The sequence below is a fragment of the Saccopteryx leptura genome, chromosome 3 (genome assembly GCF_036850995.1).
Source record: "Saccopteryx leptura isolate mSacLep1 chromosome 3, mSacLep1_pri_phased_curated, whole genome shotgun sequence".
Taxonomy (NCBI): Eukaryota; Metazoa; Chordata; class Mammalia; order Chiroptera; family Emballonuridae; genus Saccopteryx; species Saccopteryx leptura.
In genome coordinates, this window is record NC_089505.1 from 136,427,053 (window position 1) to 136,445,493 (window position 18,441).

Consider the following 18,441-nt stretch of genomic DNA (forward strand, 5'->3'; position numbering starts at 1 on the left):
TGAAAATAACCTAAATGTGGAAAATGAGTACACACATTCCTTGACTTTTTAAAAAATTTACCTATAGTTCCAACTATAGAGTACTTCACAATACGTGAAGGAAAGAATATTACTCTATGACTATTATTATTATTTCATTTTTTACCAAAGCTGTGCTTGTTAGAAAGGTCAACATTAGCTAGAGAGATTTAATGACTTCTCTAAAAACGCATTTGCGGTCTGATGGTGTTGGGGAGAGAGTGAAGACTGAGGGACGCAGTGCATCCTGGATCTTGAAGTTCCTTGCGAGAAAGTGGGCGTGGCGTTGCTTGAAGTCCAATTGTTCAACAAGAACTCCTTGCAGGCAGAATGTGACAGATGGCTACTTTCTCTCGGTTCGCCGCTGGCCGGATTGGTGACTTCAGTGGCTAGGTGGCGGACATGGGGCGAAAAAGGGATGGATGAAGTCAGCGGACCAGGAATTCGTAGGCTGCTGTTATTGCTGCCGCCAATCAAAGGAAGTTAGTGCCCGGAAGTGGCTCATCTATTAGGTCTGCAGGGAGGCCGGTCCTCTGACTACGGTGGCCCGGGAACTGGAAGTGCCTGTGGCGGCCGCGCTGTGGTCGGAGCCTCAGAGAGTGCGGGCTGTGTTGGTGGCGGTTTGCGCGGGAGCTGGACCTTCTCCCGGGTTGGTGGCTCCTGCACACTTCTTACATGTCTCCCATTCTGTTTCGGTGAGGGGGCCAGGGGAGGCAGGAAGAGGTGGGGGATTAGTGTCTTGATCCTCGAATGACCAGATTTCTTGGGCGGCCCTACCCTTAGTGGGGATCTTGTGGCCCACAGTGTGGTCTCTGAAGGTTTTGGTTCCTCCCTCCTTTCTAGTGTCATTTGCCTTCTCATTTGTCGCCTTTCTGGGCTCCAGAGGTAACACACCGTAAGCCTTCCCTGTGGGCAGCTGGGGAAGCTGTTCCCCCTTTTCTGGTGGCTTTTCTTAGGTGTCCAGGCACCACCACTTGTCCCCTGCACTATCGCATCCGTTTAACTCCTTTCCTATTTCTCCCCATTTAAGAAAATAAAAGAAAAGGGAACCCTCACCCCCCAAATCGGATTCCTGAGGTCGTAATTTTCTCATTCCTATTTTCCCCCTATTTGGCCTTTGTTACTGCTTCAGACCTTAACACACTCGTATGAATATCTTCATGCTTTCCCATACAGACTAACTTGCAATCACTTTTATTTGGTTCTCGCTTCACCCTCAATTCTTCCACTTCCATCCACATGTAAGGGCTTTTAGGATGGAAACTCGAATATATGCGTGAGATGACTGGTGAAGACCAGAGACGTCAGTGGTCTACTCAGCATGTCTCTGCGTACTTAGTTTATCTAAAGGTTTCTTTGGCTTACATTTTCGTTTTGTATTGATTAGTTTCCCACAAGAAGTTCGCTACTGCCTATAAGTTTGAGGAGAATACGTGGCCGTACATCTCTTGGTATCTGAATTATAGATGGAATTTTTTTTCTTTGCCTACTGGGAACATATGTCCCCTGTAGAATTTTTGCAATGATTGTATGTCAATTAATAATAATAGACTCGAGGGAATACTCTTTCCTCCTAGGTTGCTTGTGACTTGTAATTAGATTATGTCATTGAAAGTACCCAGCGGGATTAGAAAGGCTTTGAAAGGTAAAGTCTGTGTATGGTCTAGTTTACACATTAATAAGGCTTCTTCCGGGAAAAACGAAGAGCTTGTAATTAGTCCAATAATATGATGCTATGTTGAATTGTCAGTTCACTCATGGTAAAATTTTGGAAACAGTTTAAAGGTAAAAAGTAGACAATATAGAGAATTGTATAGTTTAGTAAAAACTTAAAAATAAAACCCACTTAACACATGTTCCATTCAATAAAATAAATGCAAATATATAGAAAAATTTATTTGTTTTAGTTGTTATTGAGGTATTTCTGTATATTTGGACAGATCTGGATCCACCCGGCACGCCCATAAATGCTATTCATTTATGTCTCAGAGACAGAAATTATTGTAGTTCCTGGCTTTTGGGGGACCATGTAACCCCAAACAAGCCTGCAGCTTTTCTATTCTGATTATTGTGCTGTAGAAATTTTAATACAGTTATCGGTTTTCTCTAAGCAAATATAATCTAATGTGTCAATAAAATATAAATTCTAATATTTGTACCCTGTCAAATTTGGATTATTTCTAATTAATCAGAAATGGTTTCAGCCATGCTTAATATTTTGGGGCTAAAGGAAATATTTCACAATTAATTTTACTCAGGAAATTCTTTATTGAATAATAAGAGGCTCAATGTTACACAGACTTTTAAAATATTTTCCCGAGATTTTATTCATTTAGTAGGCATTCATTGAATATAATGAGTTTATTTAAATTGTACATTTCATAGTATAGCAGTAGACTGTAGAGTGTATAGAGCATAGAGGCTTTGGAGTCAGACTGCCTAGATTGAAGGTGTGTTTTGCTATTTACTACCAGTGTGACCTTACATAAGTTATCTCATTATTTTTAAGTCTGGTGGTTTTTTTTGTATTTTTTTTGTTTGTTTTTTTTTTGTATTTTTCTGAAGTTGGAAACGGGGAGGCAGGCAGACAGACTCACGCATGTGCCTGCCCTGGATCCACCCGGCACACCCACCAGGGGGCGATGCTTTGCCCATCTGGGGCATTGCTCTGTTGCAATCAGAGCCATTATAGCGCCTGAGGCAGAGGCCACAGAACCATCCTCAGCTCCCGGGCAGACTTTGCTCCAATGGAGCCTTGCTGTGGGAGGGGAAGAGAGAGACAGAGAGGAAGGAGAGGGGGAGGGGTGGAGAAGCAGATGGGCGCTTCTCCTGTGTGCCCTGGCTGGGAATCGAACCTGGGACTCCCGCATGCCAGGCCGACGCTCTACCACTGAGCGAACCGGCCACGGCCTGTTGTTTTTTTAATCTATAAAATGAAGATAATAATAATACATGCCTTGTAGAGCTGTTGTGAGGATTAAATGAGATTTTATATATATACATATATGCATAAGGTAACAAAACGTCTGGTACAGAGTTTGTACTTATTATAGTAATATGGGGTCTGAGATCATCTGGACTTCTGTGACACATTTTTGTTGTTGTTGTTGTTACAGAAACAGAAAGAGGGACAGATAGGGACAGACAGACAGGAAAGGAGAGAGATGAGAAGCATCAATTCTTTGTTGTGGCACCCTAGTTGTTCATTGACTGCTTTCTCATATGTGCCTTGACCGGAGTGGGGGGATCCTACAGCAGAGCAAGTGACCCCTTGCTCTAGCCAGTGACCTTGGGCTCAAGCCAGTGACCCTGGGTCATGTCTATGATCCCACGCTTAAGCTAGTGACCCCTGCACTCAAGCTGGTGACCTCGGGGTTTCAAACCTGAGTCCTCTGCATCCCAGTCTGATGCTCTATCCACTGTGCCACTGCCTGGTCAGGCTGTGACAACATTTTAATTATACAGTTCCTTATATCTAATACAGTAGATCTCAAAAACTGTACTTGGAGAATATATTATATAAGGTTCTTTGCTTATTCACAATCATACTAGATGAGTCATCACATGTCATCTTTCACAGATTCTTATGAGAGGAAGTTATGTTTAGTCTACTGCTATAATAGCAAATTAATGTTAGATTGGTTTGTAATTACTTATTAATTGAGATTATTATTTTTGTTATATTTATTTATTTATTTATTGTATTTTTCCAAAGTGAGAAGTGGGGGTGGGGTGGGAGGCTGACAGACTCCTGCAGGCACCTGACCAGGATCCACCCGGCATGCCCACCAGGGGGCGATGCTTGGCCCATCTGGGTTGTTGCTCTGCAGCCACTGGAGCCATTCTAGCACCTGAGGCAGAGGCCATGGAGGCATCCTCAGTGCCTGAGGCCAACTTTGCTCCATTGGAGCCTTAGCTGCGGGAGGGGAAGAGAGAGATAGAGAGAAAGGAGAGGGAGAAAGGTGGAGAAGCAGATGGGCGCTTCTCTTGTGTGCCCTGACCAGGAATTGAACCGTGGACTTCCACACACTGGGCCAACGCTCTACCGCTGAGCTAACTGGCCAGGGTATTTTTATTTTTAACCAGTCTTGCTGAACTTTGTACTTGCTTTTCGCTCTTATGGATAGGGTGAAGAAGTAATTATAAGCCCAGGTTTGTAAGTATAGGGTTTTGAACCAGCCATCTCAGTGTCCTAGGTTGGTGTTCTGCCCACTGCACCACCACATGCTAGGCATGGTTTTCTAATTCTCTTAATCCTCTTATGTTTGCTGATTATCTTCTCTAAAGAAGAGCTTTTTTTCCTCTTTTTTTTTAGTATCACTATGTACCAAAGGATTCTTCAAAAAAAATTATCCAGTGTGTTATAACTATTATTCTTATTGATGATTAAATTATCCCAAAATTCTTTAGTCCCTGGAAGCTGGTTCCTATGGCTTTTGTACAGGTCCACATTAGTATTGGGGCACATTCTTACTTTTTGTACAGTAAGATATTCCAGGCTCACTTTGTATATTACCTGTTTGAGACCTGGAATAAGGCATTTTACCGTGGACCCTGGTTCATTTTAGTGGGAAATGGTAGTTAGAAACCAAAATTTGGGCACTGACTATACAGTTAACCCTTGAACAATGTAGGGTTTAGGGGTGATAACCCTTGTGCAGTTGAAAATGCACATATAATTTTTAACATCCCCAAAACTGAGCCATTTATAGCTTACTATTGACTGGACACCTTACTGAAAACATCAACAGTCATCTAACAAATATTTTGTATGTTATATGTATATATACCATGTTTTTACAATAAAGTAAGCTAGAGAAAAAATGTTATTAAGAAAATTATAACAACGAGAAAGTATATTTATAGCATTTATTGAAAAAGATTCACATATAAGTTTACCCATGCAGTTCAAACCAGTGTTAAGGGCCAGATGTTCTTGTGGCTACTGGGACATCATTGTTTTTAGGCCCTCTAAATGGGGACACACACATGCATCCCCCCCAAGCTCCACTGTTTTTTGAAGAAAGATGAGTATTAGGAAACCTTCAATTCAAATTCAAAACCACAGACTTCATCTTCACCTTCTCTTAGTTTATATTGTATCTCCTTTTCATACAGGGAGAATTTTGGTTTTCAACTGCACCATTATATTTATTCATCTGATCTGTCCTTCAACACTAAAGATAGTTATTGAATTACTATGTTGAAACTCCCTCCAATAACAGATTTGCCAAGTAAAGATTTCTTTGCCATTTTATATCCTTTAGAATATATCTCACTAAACATGTATAGTCAAAGTTATTTGAATTATTTTTTTCTGTGTGATTGTTACCAATTTAAATATTCTTTTAGAATATTATGCTAAGCAAAATAAATCAGAAAAAGCTAAGAACTATATTATTTCACTTTTTGGGGGGATATAAAACTGAAACTCATAGACACAGACAGCAGTATGGTGGTTACCAGAGGGAAGAGGGTGGCGAGGTAGGACAGGGTAAAGGGGCCACATATATGGTGACAGAAGATGATTTGACTGGGTGGTGGGCACACAATGCATTATACAGATCATGTATCGTATAGAATTGTACACTTGAAACTATATGAGCCTATGAACCAATGTCACCCCAATTAACTCAGTAAAAAAAATAAAATTCCAACTAAACTGCTTTTTAAAAAATAATTTATTTGTAAAATTCTAAAGTAGACATAATATTTTAAAACGTCATCATACTGTATAGTTATAGGGATCTCCAGAACAGTTATATCAGATGCAGGTTTTATCTCTGTAAAACTTTAAATTTGTAGCTCTATTTTCAAATTGCTAGAATATGACTTAAAATTAGAAATGATTTTAAAAATGACATCAAACAATGCCATATGAACGCCAAAACAATTGTATTTGCGAACATTTTAAACAATGTTCTTCTTTTGACTGATGATACAATTCAAGCATTAATCTTCAACAGTAGACAATTGTTTACAGTACTTTAAACTCATTCCTAAGAAATATGGTTAGTGTTTTTCTGTATTTACACCCAGAATAAAAGATTTATGTTATTTGTAAGTCCTTGTTCTTTGTCTTTGAAGAATGCCAGTTGTGACCGTGTGTTACCCTGTAACGTATATTTACACATTTTTCATGTGTAAATATTTTCATTGGAAAGGGGAAGATATTTCTCTTACAAATTATAACACTATTTCTATTGTAAGACATAACCATTGAAAGGCCGAAACCTTGGGCTGAACTGAAAACACGAGGCTAATGTGCTCCAAAAGGAAAATTTATTTAAAAAATTCCTGTGTGCAGGTGGGCTGAGACCACAAAGGGTGTCAGCCCCGAGCTGCAGAGGAGCGGTAGATATAGGGGATAGGGGTGGACTAGCATATCCTGGTTTGTGGCCTTGGTCACTGACTTTATGATGAGCAGGAAAAGGGAGATTCAGCGGCAGAGACACCTTCTCTGCAAGTTTTTTTCTGACGTAGCACAGGCTTTATCAGCTTGGACCTGTCTGGTGTCCTTGGTAAATCTTCAAGAGATCCAGCATAAGGTATCTCCCAAGAACAGCTGGGTCCTGGTGACCCTGGGAATTACTGGTGAATTTTTTTCACAGGGACTCTGTTTTCTTTAGGCTACAACAGTGGTAGTCAACCTGGTCCCCCACTAGTGGGTGTTCCAGCTTTCATGGTGGGTGGTAGTGGAGCAACCAAAGTATAAATAAAAAGATTTAACTATATAGTAAGTTGTTTTATAAAGATTTATTCTGCCAAACTTAGCGAAAATCCGACATAAAGTACTTGGTAAGTAATTATTATTATATGCTTTAACTTGCTGTAACCCTGCTTTATAAATTTTATAAAGTAAAGTTACTTCCCTACTTTATAAATCACCATTACTGTGGACGCAGTGGGAGGTTAGAAAATTTTACTACTAACAGAGATACAAAAGTGGGTCGTAGGTATAAAAAAGTTGACTACCCTGGGCTACAAAGTAAAGATTTAGCATTTGTGATCTAAGTTTCTAATTAATTTACAGGCTTTAACTTTCTGCAGTAGGTGCTGTGTCTAGGCTTTCACAAACAACTATTGTGATTTAAACTCCCCTAATGGTCAGGTCTCTCCCCAATGTAAACTTTTCCTGACATTCCTGCAAAGGTAAACTTTTTGCTACATTTCAAAGGCCAGGAAGCCATGAAGAGAGAGACTAGCAAGCAAATTAACTACAACATTACTTGTAGTTAACCTTAGGGATGAGAATGTTCTGTTTTGAGCCTGCATTGTTCTTGGGATGGCAGCTGAGTAGCCATTTTATCTATCAACCATATATAGTCATGAGTTCTGCTTACTTTTAAACATCTTACTTATTAGAATGTAAGGTTAATGAGGACAGGAACTGGGTTTTATGGTTTTCTGTAGCTCATAGTATCTTATAGAGGTAACCACTGATGAGTCAATAAATGTGCTATTTATATTTAAAGGACATGTAATTACTAGTCTCAGTAATATGAACTTACCTTTTTCTTGGCAAAAGTAATGAGTGGAATGGGACTTTGAAAAGAGCTTATCATATTTAATGGAATGAGACTTGGAAATGAACTTACCCGTATTGTTACGAATCTCAAAATCCCTTTGTCTCAAATGAATTCCCCATCTTCTCCTTAATCTTCTCCTTTTGGGTTCCCTGTTTCTGTTAATGGCATCATTATCCTAGACATCAGACCTGAAACCTCTGAATGTGGGCATGTCAGCACTCATATATTTGTATCATGTTGCTAATTCTACCCTTTCAGCTTGTTGGTTAAAATACCCTGATTGAGGCCCTCATTCACTCACATTAACAGTCTTTTAAGTGAAGGAATTGCCAATATTTAATGTAGAAAGGAGACAGTGAAGGTAGGGAGGAGTAGAAGGTATGTCTTTAAATATCTGATGAGACTATCAAGTAGAGTAGGGATTAGTTTCAGAGGACACAACCAGAACCAGTTAATGGAAATTAAAGGACACAGATTTTTGGTTCCATATGTCTTTCAAGCAAGTACGGTCATTTAAAATTAACCAGTATCATGTAGATATATGGATACTCTAGAAAAGTTACGTTTGCAGAGAAAAAATAGTTTAAAACATTATCAGGCTGTTAAACCTATAGCTGTATTTTCAGCTAATTATAAAGCTCATTACAGAGCTGTCTGTTCTAGAAATGTTCATGCCTAGGCTGAGTGAATACACAAGGATGTTGAAGGAAATCTTACTACTATATAACTAGTGTTTAGTGTGTCTGAACCAGAAGGCAGATCAGATTCCTGGGGATGAGAGTGGTACTTTTTATCAGTCTTTCAAATTTACACTTTTTTTTTTCACTGCTCCTCAGCCACCCCAAACACTGTAGGTCGGAGTGATTACTGATAGATCGGTGTGTGTCAAAAACTATTACTACAGGTTACTAGATATTTTGTAAATTCCCTTTCAATTCTTAGATTCTGATATCCTTCAGTTCTAGTAGAGATTAAGTTTTTTTTGTTAAGTGATTATTTGACTCAGTATTTTACTTCTTATATGTAGATGTCATACTTAATAGTTTTCAGCTGCATTTTAAAATATGCAGTCTGCAAACCTTCATAGTTACCTTGGACTCATCAGAGGTTACTAAGGTCCTGACATAATTAAAATTTGTTTATCAAACTATAGTAAATACTATGTTCTTCTTAGAAGTAATGCTTAAGACAAGAAATGATTAAGACAGCCTCAGTATCATTAAAAATTCTTGCTGTTGTCTTCAAGTAAATGGTTGAAGTCATTTAAACTCTTTATATCCCGTTTAGTTTGGTTATGACGATGACTTTACATTCCATGAAGATATAATGCTGTGTTGTACAAGTGCATAGTTTTGTGTGTTGAAACTTGATCCAAATCATGTGTGAGGGTCAATGAATGTCTGCTCAGTACTTAGTTTCTTCCATAGATGTTTTTACTTTCTTAATTTAAGAAGAGAACATACAAATAGTACATTTTATTTGCTGCAGCATTATAAAGTAGCTGTGCATTGAGTGTAAACTGAAGGATGTGATCCTGAGGAATCCTGACAATGTTTATAAAGTATATGCTTGAGGCAAAACTACCTTATTAGTCTCTTTGCTATCAGCTCTTTGTTCTTCTTTCACAAGTTTCTGAACGTGTGTGTCCTGCCCTTACGTTGCTGTTCCTTTTCTCAGTCTTTTTGTCTTTATAACTTACTGTCATCTACTTTGCCTAATCATTAGCTATGAAAGGGGACAACCCAAATTAACTTTACTGTGTTCTCCTTTTCTTCATATTTGCCACTTAAAAAAATAAGTATGTTAGATTTATAAACTGAACATAAAGTTCAATGCATGAAGATAGATGATTAGCAAGTATAGATAAAGAGAGGGAATAGAAATTGATACAATAATTGATGTTTCCATAAACAACTGAGTTGGGGAGAAGAAATAAGAGCAGAGACTATAGAATCAGCTTTTACTTGGCTTTAAATCCTCAGTTGATAAGATAATCTATCTATTGTCATATAGGAGACTGATAACCTTCATCTGCCCTTCAAGGACGTTAATTCAAGTATCCGTTGTTTACATTTACCAGTTTATAATTTATCACTCCATGGTTATGGTGAGAAAAGTGACTCTAAAATGACATCCGGGTCTTCTTTATTTTTTTTCAGAGACAGAGAGAGAGTCAGAGAGAGGGATAGATAGGGACAGACAGGAACGGAGAGAGATGAGAAGCATCAATCATCAGTTTTTCGTTACGACACCTTAGTTGTTCATTGACTGCTTTCTCATATGTGTGTTGGGCAGATAAAATATATTATGCTCACTTTGTTAAAGATGGCGTTGCCCAGGTGAAATTAATGTATCTTTGTAGCCTGGGGCTTGGTTTTGGGATTAAGCCTTTCCCACCCTTTTTGATGTGGGGTGGTACAATCCCATCATGACTCAGAAGTGACTTTGTATTAGAGACTTCCCTATTTTGTATATTGGATTAAAGGTTGTGAAGCTACACTATAAAAGGGGGAGGGAGCGGGAGCTTGCGCTCTTGGTTCCTGGGATGATTAGCATGAGAGAGCAGAGGGAGCAGAGCAGAGAGCAGAAAGAGGCCATGTGGCCAGGAGAAGCAGCCAAGATGGCGGAGTGCTGAGTGAGATGCCAGTTTGTGTAGAGAGAAGGAAGAAGATGGGGAACTGAGGAGAATAAGGCTGGTGAACTAGAAACCTTTGATTCTAGGAAACTCGGATAAGTCAGTGGCTTTGTGAGCACTGAATGTGAGTGGGTTTTGGAGCCCAGTGTGTGTTTTTACTTGCCCGCTGGGTGCAAGCTAGAATTAAAGAAAATGGCCTATCAGTTTTTGGCTCCGTTGTTTCTTTACCGACTGTCCGAATCCAGTGCGAACCTGCATGGGTGTTGGGCAGATAAAATGTATTATGCTCACTTTGTTAAAGATAACACGAGGAAGCCGTCGCCCAGGTGATATTAATGTGTGTTGGGGTGGGCTAAAGGCAGGCGGAATCCTTGTAGCCTGGGGCTTGGTTTTGGGATTAAGCCTTTCCTACCCTTTTTGATGTGGGGTGGTGCAATCCAATCATGCCTCAGAAGGTGACTTTGGGTTGGAGACTTCCCTACTTTGTATATTGGATTAAAGGTTGTGAAGCTACACTATAAAATGGGGGCAAAACGGGACTTGGCTGTTGGTTCCTGAGGTTAGCATGAGAGAGCGGAGAGAGTAGAGCCAGCAGCTAAAGGAGGCCACGTGGAGGAGGCCAGGAGAAGCAGCCAAGATGGCGGAGTGCTGAGTGAGATGCCAGTTTGTGTAGAGTTTGTATCTGGGATAAGGATGCAGATGGGGAACTGAGGAGAATAAGGCTGGTGAGCTAGAAACCTTTGATTCTAGGAAACTCGGATAAGTCAGTGGCTTTGTGAGCACTGAGTGTGACTGGGTTTTGGAGCCCAGTGTGTATTTTTACTTGCCCGCCGGGTGCAAGGTAGGATTAAAGGCTATGGCCCATCAGTTTTTGGCTCCGCTGTTTCTTTACCGACTGTCCGAATCCAATGCGAACCTGCATGGGCCAGAAGGCTGCTGTGATAGTGGCCCCGGCCCTGCCTGCTGGCTTTACAATGGGCCAGGAGGCTGCTGTGATAGTGGCCCTGACCCCGGCTGCTGGCTTTACAATGTGCCTTGACTGTGGGGCTACAGCAGACTGAGTAACCCCTTGCTTGAACCAGCGACCTTGGGTCCAAGCTGGTGAGCTTTACCCAAACCAGATGGGCCTGCACTTAAGCAGGTAACCTCGGGGTCTTGAACCTGAGTCCTCCGCATCCCAGTCAGACGCTGTATCCACTGCGCCACCGCCTGGTCAGGCAACATCCAGGTCTTAAGAGATGATTTTCATATCAAATGTTGTAGCTCTCTTCCAAGAGGACTCTGCTTAGTTTTCACTCTGCTTTTCACATTATTAACAGTAGGTTTAGTAATAAACCTCATCTGATTGCTTTATGTTTACTGAGCTTTAAAAAAGTTTTCTCCTTTTTATTTTTATTGTTTTTATCTTGATTTGAGACAGAGAAGGGAAGGGAAAGAGAGAGAGACAGAGAGAGAAGCATCAACTTGTTGTTTCACTTAGTTCCATTTAGTTATATATTCATTGTTTGCCTCTTGACCGTGGGGTTGAACTCGCGACCTCTGTCAAGTTGGGTGCATGCTTTCTCCACTGAGCCACCTGGCCAGGGCTGACTTTTCTTCTTTTTAATGCTGTTGTCTCTTCTTTCTTTCAGGTGAAAATGAAACTAAGTTTATTAGAGTCTAGAACAGTGAGGTTTAGGAAGGGCCCCTGGAGACAAGACAAGGGGTTAAGCCCAGCACTAGCTGCCACTGCCCATTGCTCCCCTGGGTGCTAGTCTCCTTGGGACTCTTAGAACTTAGGATAGAAGAAGCAAACTACACGCCTGAGGGAAGTGGGGGCGTGGGTGTGCTCAGAGAGTGCACTTAATGCTATCTTTTAATTAAAAATGGATTTGTCACAATGTAAACAGTGAACAGAAATATTTGAATGGTGGTTGAAAAGATTTGTTGTAGTTTGATTTATTAGTAAAGAAAGCTTATTTGAAAAAAGTTATTAATTTCCTTAAAGTATTAAGAAATAAACCATAAACTCATTCTAAAAGTGTTTGGAAATTGTGAAGAATGTTATTTTGTTGACTTTCCAGATTCAGGCTCTGACAGTATGTACTACATAAAACAAATAAGAATTTTGGCATGTGAGTTTGATCACTGGGTCAATAAAAGCAGGTATTTTAGGTACTATAGGTGATTGAAGTATACTAGATACCGAGTAAATTATCACTTCACTTTATACCTAATATACAATGAATTTTAATTTGTTTTTTATTATTTTTAAAAATTATGAAATCTTTTGGAAAAGGAAATTGTGGGTGAGGATAGCTTAGAATTTTGCAATGAGACTACTACTGTTTTTTAAATTCATTGATTTTAGGGAGGGAGGAAAGGAGAGAGAGAGGTTGAGAGAGAAAGACTTCTATTTGTTGTCCCACTGGTTTTTTTTTTTCCATTGGTTGATTCCTATATGTGCCCTCACTGGGGATCAAACCTGCAACCTTGGTGTATCAGGATGGTGCTCTAACCAACTGAGCTACCTGGCCAGGCCTTACTGTGCATTACGGTTTCTTCATTTGTGTTTTTTGCTCACTAGTAGTTAAACTAAAAGTACTGTTTGTCTTGCCTTTCCTTGGCTTATCTCACACAAATAGTATAAATAAAATAGTTTAATGGACTGAATGGACTCAATATTAATTTATTCTTTTTCCTGTTCCCAGATCTCACCACAGTTATTTTAAGGAAAAACAAAAGTATGAATTAAGGGATATCTTCCAAGTCATTTTATTTAGACAAAGCTGCCCTGGGGAATACATCAGGATGTTCCAAGTTTTTTACATGCCTAAATAGCTGAATCCAAGAACCACAAGAATAAAGCTGTTTGTCTTAAAAAGGAAAAAACACTTTGTCTCATCATTTTTTATCTTTCTTATAGGCTGTTCAGGACTTTTGTGATGGCAGGTCTTCCCTGCAGATTTCTTAGTCAAGCAGTTTGTCATTTTATTAGAATTCAATAATAACCTGGACACATGTAATTTTGTGTATTAAAATTATTCATTTGATTAATTTATTTTTGAGTAATTTTGTTATTTTAGAAGAGGCTCAATGTGTAAACAATTTAAATAATAAAGACAGAATAAAAAAGAAAGTAGGCCCTGACCGGGTAGATTAGTTGGTTAAAGGCTCAATGTAAACAATTTAAATAATAAAGAGAATAAAAAAGAGAGCAGGCCCTGGCCGGGTAGATTAGTTGTCATTTGGACATGCCAAGGTTTTAGGTTCGATCCCTGGTCAGGGCACATAGAAAAACCAATCAATGATGGCATGAATGAATGGAATAGTAAGTCAATGTTTTTCTATCTCTGTCGCTGTCACTCTCCCTCCCATTTTCTCAAAAAATCAATAATTAAAAAAAGTAAAAATAATATTTCATCTCTTAGAGATTCTATCTAGACATTGTTTTATGCATGTGTATGTATGTGTGGATCTATGTGTATACAATCAAAGTACATATGCATACAGACCCATACATTGTATTCACTCTGTTCTTTTTTCTCTATGCCCTGGACACCTCTTTTTAAGAGTAATTAATAAAATTTATTTTTTAGAGCAATTTTAGGTTCACAGCAAAATTGAAAATATACAGAATTCAGAATTTCCATGTACCTCTTGCCTTCCAACACACACAACTTCCCCCACTATCTACATCACTGTCAACAAATTATTTGTTTTTTTCCAAATAATCTATAATCAGTGAATCTATATTGACATATTATTATCGTCCAAAGTTCACAGTTTACATTAGGGTTCACTTTTGATGCTGTACATCTTATGAGTTTGTTTAAATGTACAATAATATATATCCACAATTATAGTATCATATACAGTTTCTCTGTTCTCAAAATCCTCTGTGTTCTGCCCACTTGTTATCCTCTTTCCACAGTCCTTCAAACCCTGGCACCCAGTGAGCATTTTGTTTCCATAATTTGCCTTTTCCAGATTGTCATTCAGTCGGAATCATATAGTATGTAGCTTCTTAAAATTGGCTTCTTTTACTTAGAAATATGCATTTGGTTTTCTTGATATCTTTTCATGGCTTGATAACATTTCTTTTTAGTGCTGAATAATATTCTGTTATCTGGATATACTACAATTTATCCATTTACCTACTGACAGACATCTGCTTGTTTCCAGGTTTTGACAGTTATCAATAAAACTTCCATAAACATCTATATGTAGGTTTTTGTGTAGATATTCGTTTTCATTTCATTTAGGTAAATACTAAGAGTGCGATTGCATCTCTTATAAGACTATGTTTCATGTAAGAGTATGTTTCGTTTTGTAACAAACTATGAAACTGTCTTCCAAAATATCTGTACCCAAAATTCCAAATAGTTGCTACCAGCGAAGAAAGAGAGTATCATATTGCTCCACAAGCTTGTCAGCATTTGGTGTTGTCAGTGTTTTAGACTTTGGCCTTTCTAACAGTAGTGGTATCTCATTGTTTCATTTAATTTCCCTGATAACATGATGTGGAACACGTATTCATACACTTTCCTTGCCATCTGTATATCTTTGTGGAGGTCTTTGGTTCATTTTTTTTTCTTGCTGGGGGTAAGGAGGAAAAGGGATGAGAAGCATCAACTCAGAGTTGTGTCACTTTAGTTGTTCATAATTGCTTCTTATACATGCCTTGACCTGGGGACTCCAGCTGAGCCAGTGACTCCTTCATCAAGCCAGTGACCTTGGGCTTCAAGCCAGCAACCTTTGGGCTCAAGCCATTAATCTCAGCATTGTGTTGATCCCATGCTCAAGCCAGCAATTCTGTGCTCAAGCTGGTGAGCCTGCACTCAAGCCAGCAACCTCGGGGTTTTGAACCTGGGTCCTCCTCTTCCCAGGTCAACACTCTATCCACTGTGTTACCACTGGTCAGGCTGGCTCATTTTTAAATTGGATTGTTTCCCTATTTTTGAGGGTTTTTTTTGAGATATTATATTCTTTTTTTATTTTTTATTTTATTTATTCATTTTAGAGAGGAGAGAGGGGGGGGGAGAGAGAGAGAGAGACAGAGAGAGAGGAGAGAGAGACGGGGAGGAGCTGGAAGCATCCACTCCCATATGTGCCTTGACCAGGCAAGCCCAGGGTTTCGAACCGGCGACCTCAGCATTTCCAGGTTGACGTTTTATCCACTGCGCCACCACAGGTCAGGCCCCTATTTTTGAGTTTTAAAAGTTCTTTGTATATTTTGGCTAACAGTCCTTTATAAAATGTGTCTTTTGCAAAGATTTTCAGTCTTTGGCCTGTCTTCATTTTCTTGACATTGTCTTTCTCAGCAGTTTTTAATTTTAATGAAGTCCAGCTTGTCAGTTATTTCTTTCAGGGATTGTACCTTTGGTGTTTTATCTAAAAAGTCATTGCTATACTCAAGGTCATTTAGGTCTTGTAGGACTTTTATTGTTTTGTGTTTCACATTTAGGTCTTTAATCTATTTTGAGTTAATTTTTGTGAAGAGTGTGTGGTCTATATTCTTTTTTTTTTTCCTGTGGATGTCCTATTATTCCCACATAATATATTGAAGAGACTATGCTTTATTGTATTGCCTTTGCTCCTTTGTCAAAGACCAGTTGACTATATTTATGCGGGCCTATTTCTGTGCTTTCTATGATATGATATGATATGTTTCACTGATCAATTTGCCTATTGTTTTGCTAATACCAGATTGTTGTGATTACTACAGCTTCACAGTAAACCTTGAGGTTCAGTAGTGGCATTGTTCTGACTTTGCTCTTCTTCAATATTGTGTTGGCTATTTTGGGTCTTTTTCCTCTGTATATAAACTTTAGAATCAGTTTGTCAATATCCACAAAATAACTAGCTGGGGTTTATATGAGATTGTATTGAATCATTAGATTAAGTTGGGAAGAACATCTTGACAATATTGAGTCTTCTTTTCCAAGAACATGGAATATCTCTTTATTTTAGTTCTTTGTTGATATCTCTCAGAATTTTGTAGTTTTCCTAATATTGATCTTATACATATTGTGTTTGATTTTTACCTAAGTGTTTCATTTTGTAGGGGTGCTAATGTGAATGGTAATGTGTTTTTATGTTCAGTTACCATTTGCTCATTGATGATGTATAGAGAAGCAAATGACTCTGTACATTAATCTGTATCCTACAACTTTGCTGCGATCACTTACTAGTTTCAGGAGTTTCTGTGTTAATTTAAAAAAATTACTCCATAGAAAATCATGTCATTTATGAAGAAAGGCAGTTTTGTCTCTTCCAATCTATGTACCATTTTTTTCTTTTTTTGTTTTACTGCATTAATTAGAGTGTTGTGTACGATACTGCTTTGTTCTCTTCTTTCTTTAAAAAAATTTTTTTTTGTTGATTTGTGAGAGAGAGAGGGAGAACAAGGAAGAGAAAGAGAGAGAGAGGCATCAGCATGTTGTTCACCTTTTTATCACATTGTGAAATTCAACTTGCTAATATTTTATTGAGGATTTTTGCATCTGTGTTCATATTGGTCAGTAGTTTCTATTCTTGTAATGTCTTTGTCTGGTTTTAATGTTAGGGTAATGCTGATCTCATAGAATGAGTTAGAAAGTATTTGGTAGACTTGACCAGTGAAGCCTTCTGGACCTGATGCTTTCTGGTTTGGAAGGTTATTATTGATTCAAATTTTTTTTTTCTTTACAGAGACAGAGAGAGAGTCAGAGAGAGGGATAGATAGATAGGGACAGACAGACAGGAATGGAGAGAGATGAAAAGCATCAGTCATTAGTTTTTATTGTGACACCTTAGTTGTTCATTGTTTGCTTTCTTATATGTGCCTTGACTGTGGGCCTTTAGCAGACCGAGTAACCCCTTGCTCAAGCTGTGACCTTGGGTCCAAGCTGGTGAGCTTTGCCCAAACCAGATGAGCCCGCGCTCAAGCTGGTGACCTTGGGGTATTGAACGTGGGTCCTCCGCATCCCAGTCTGACACTCTATCTACTGCGCCACCGCCTGGTCAGGCTGATTCAATATCTTTAATAGATATAGTCCTATTTAGATTGTCTATTTTATTTTTTTTAGCGAAGGCGGGGACAGACAGGGATGGACAGACAGAAAGGGAGAGTGATGAGAAGCATCAATTAGTAGTTTTCGCACTTCAGTAGTTCATTGATTGCTTTCTCATATGTGCATTGACCCAGGGGTTCCAGCTGAGTCAGTGACCCCTTACTCAAGTCAGCGACTTTGGGCTTCAAGCCAGTGACCTTTGAGCTCAAACCAGGGACCATAGGGTCATGTCCCACACTCAAGCAGGTGACCCTGGGCTCAAGCTGGTGACCTTGGGGTTTTGAACCTGGGTTCTCAGCATCCCAGGTTAACACTTTATCCACTGAGCCACCGCCTGGTCAGACAGACTGTTTCTTTTTGTGTGAGTTTTGGCCGACTGTGTCTTTCAAGGAATTGGTTCATTTCATCTAGGTTATCAAATTTTGAACATATAGTTGTTCATAATATTCCACTATTGTTCTTTTAGTGTCCATGGGATCTGTAGTGATATCTCCTCTTTAATTTCTGATATTATTCAATAGTAATTTGTTTTCTCTCTCTCATTCTCTTTTTTTTTAGTTAGCCATTACTGACTTTGTTTTTTAAAGAACCAGATACTGGTTTTGTTGATTTTTCTCTGTTGATTTCTTTCTTTTTGCCCTAATTTTAATTTTATTTTCAGAGAGAGAGAGAGAGGGAGGGAGAGGGAAAAGAGAAGGAAAGGAGTTGAGAAGCATCAACTCATAGTTGCATCACTTTAGTTGTTTATTGATTGCTTCTCATATGTGCCTTGACCAGGGGCCTCAAGCCAAGCCAGTGACCTTGGGCTCAAGCCAGCGACCTTGGGCTTCAAGCCAGCAACCTTTGGGCTCAAGCCAGCCACTTTGAGATCATGTTGATGATCCCATGCTCAAGCTCGCAACCTCATGCTCAAGCTGACAAGCCTGTGCTCAGGCTGATGAAGGGAGGGAGATGAGAAACATCAACTCGTAATTGTGGCACCTTAGTTGTTCATTGACTGATTTCTCATATGTGCCTTGACGGGGGGCTATAGCAGAGCGAGTGACCCCTTGCTCAAGCCAGCAACCTTGGGCTTCAAGCTGGTGAGCTGTGCTCAAACCAGATGAGTCCGAGCTCAAGCTGGCGATCTCGGGGTTTTGAACCTGGGTCCTCCACATCCTAATCCGATGCTCTCTCCCCTGTACCACTACCTGGTCAGGCACTGCACTAATTTTTATTTCTGTTT

The 18,441-nt window shown here is 39.2% G+C and overlaps 1 protein-coding gene across 4 annotated transcripts in view; it reads left to right on the forward strand.

Annotated features, from left to right (window-relative positions):
- The first annotated feature begins 397 nt into the window (after positions 1–397).
- ATG4C (autophagy related 4C cysteine peptidase) overlaps positions 398–18,441 on the forward strand; it is a 103,827-nt gene continuing 85,783 nt past the window's right edge. The window contains exon 1 of one of the 4 annotated variants that reach the window (XM_066376470.1): positions 398–713. The gene's annotated coding sequence lies outside the window, so the exon portion shown is untranslated. Of the gene's footprint in view, positions 714–7,689; positions 7,759–18,441 lie in introns of those variants that run through there. The other 3 variants (XM_066376472.1, XM_066376469.1, XM_066376471.1) reach the window with 3 other exon arrangements.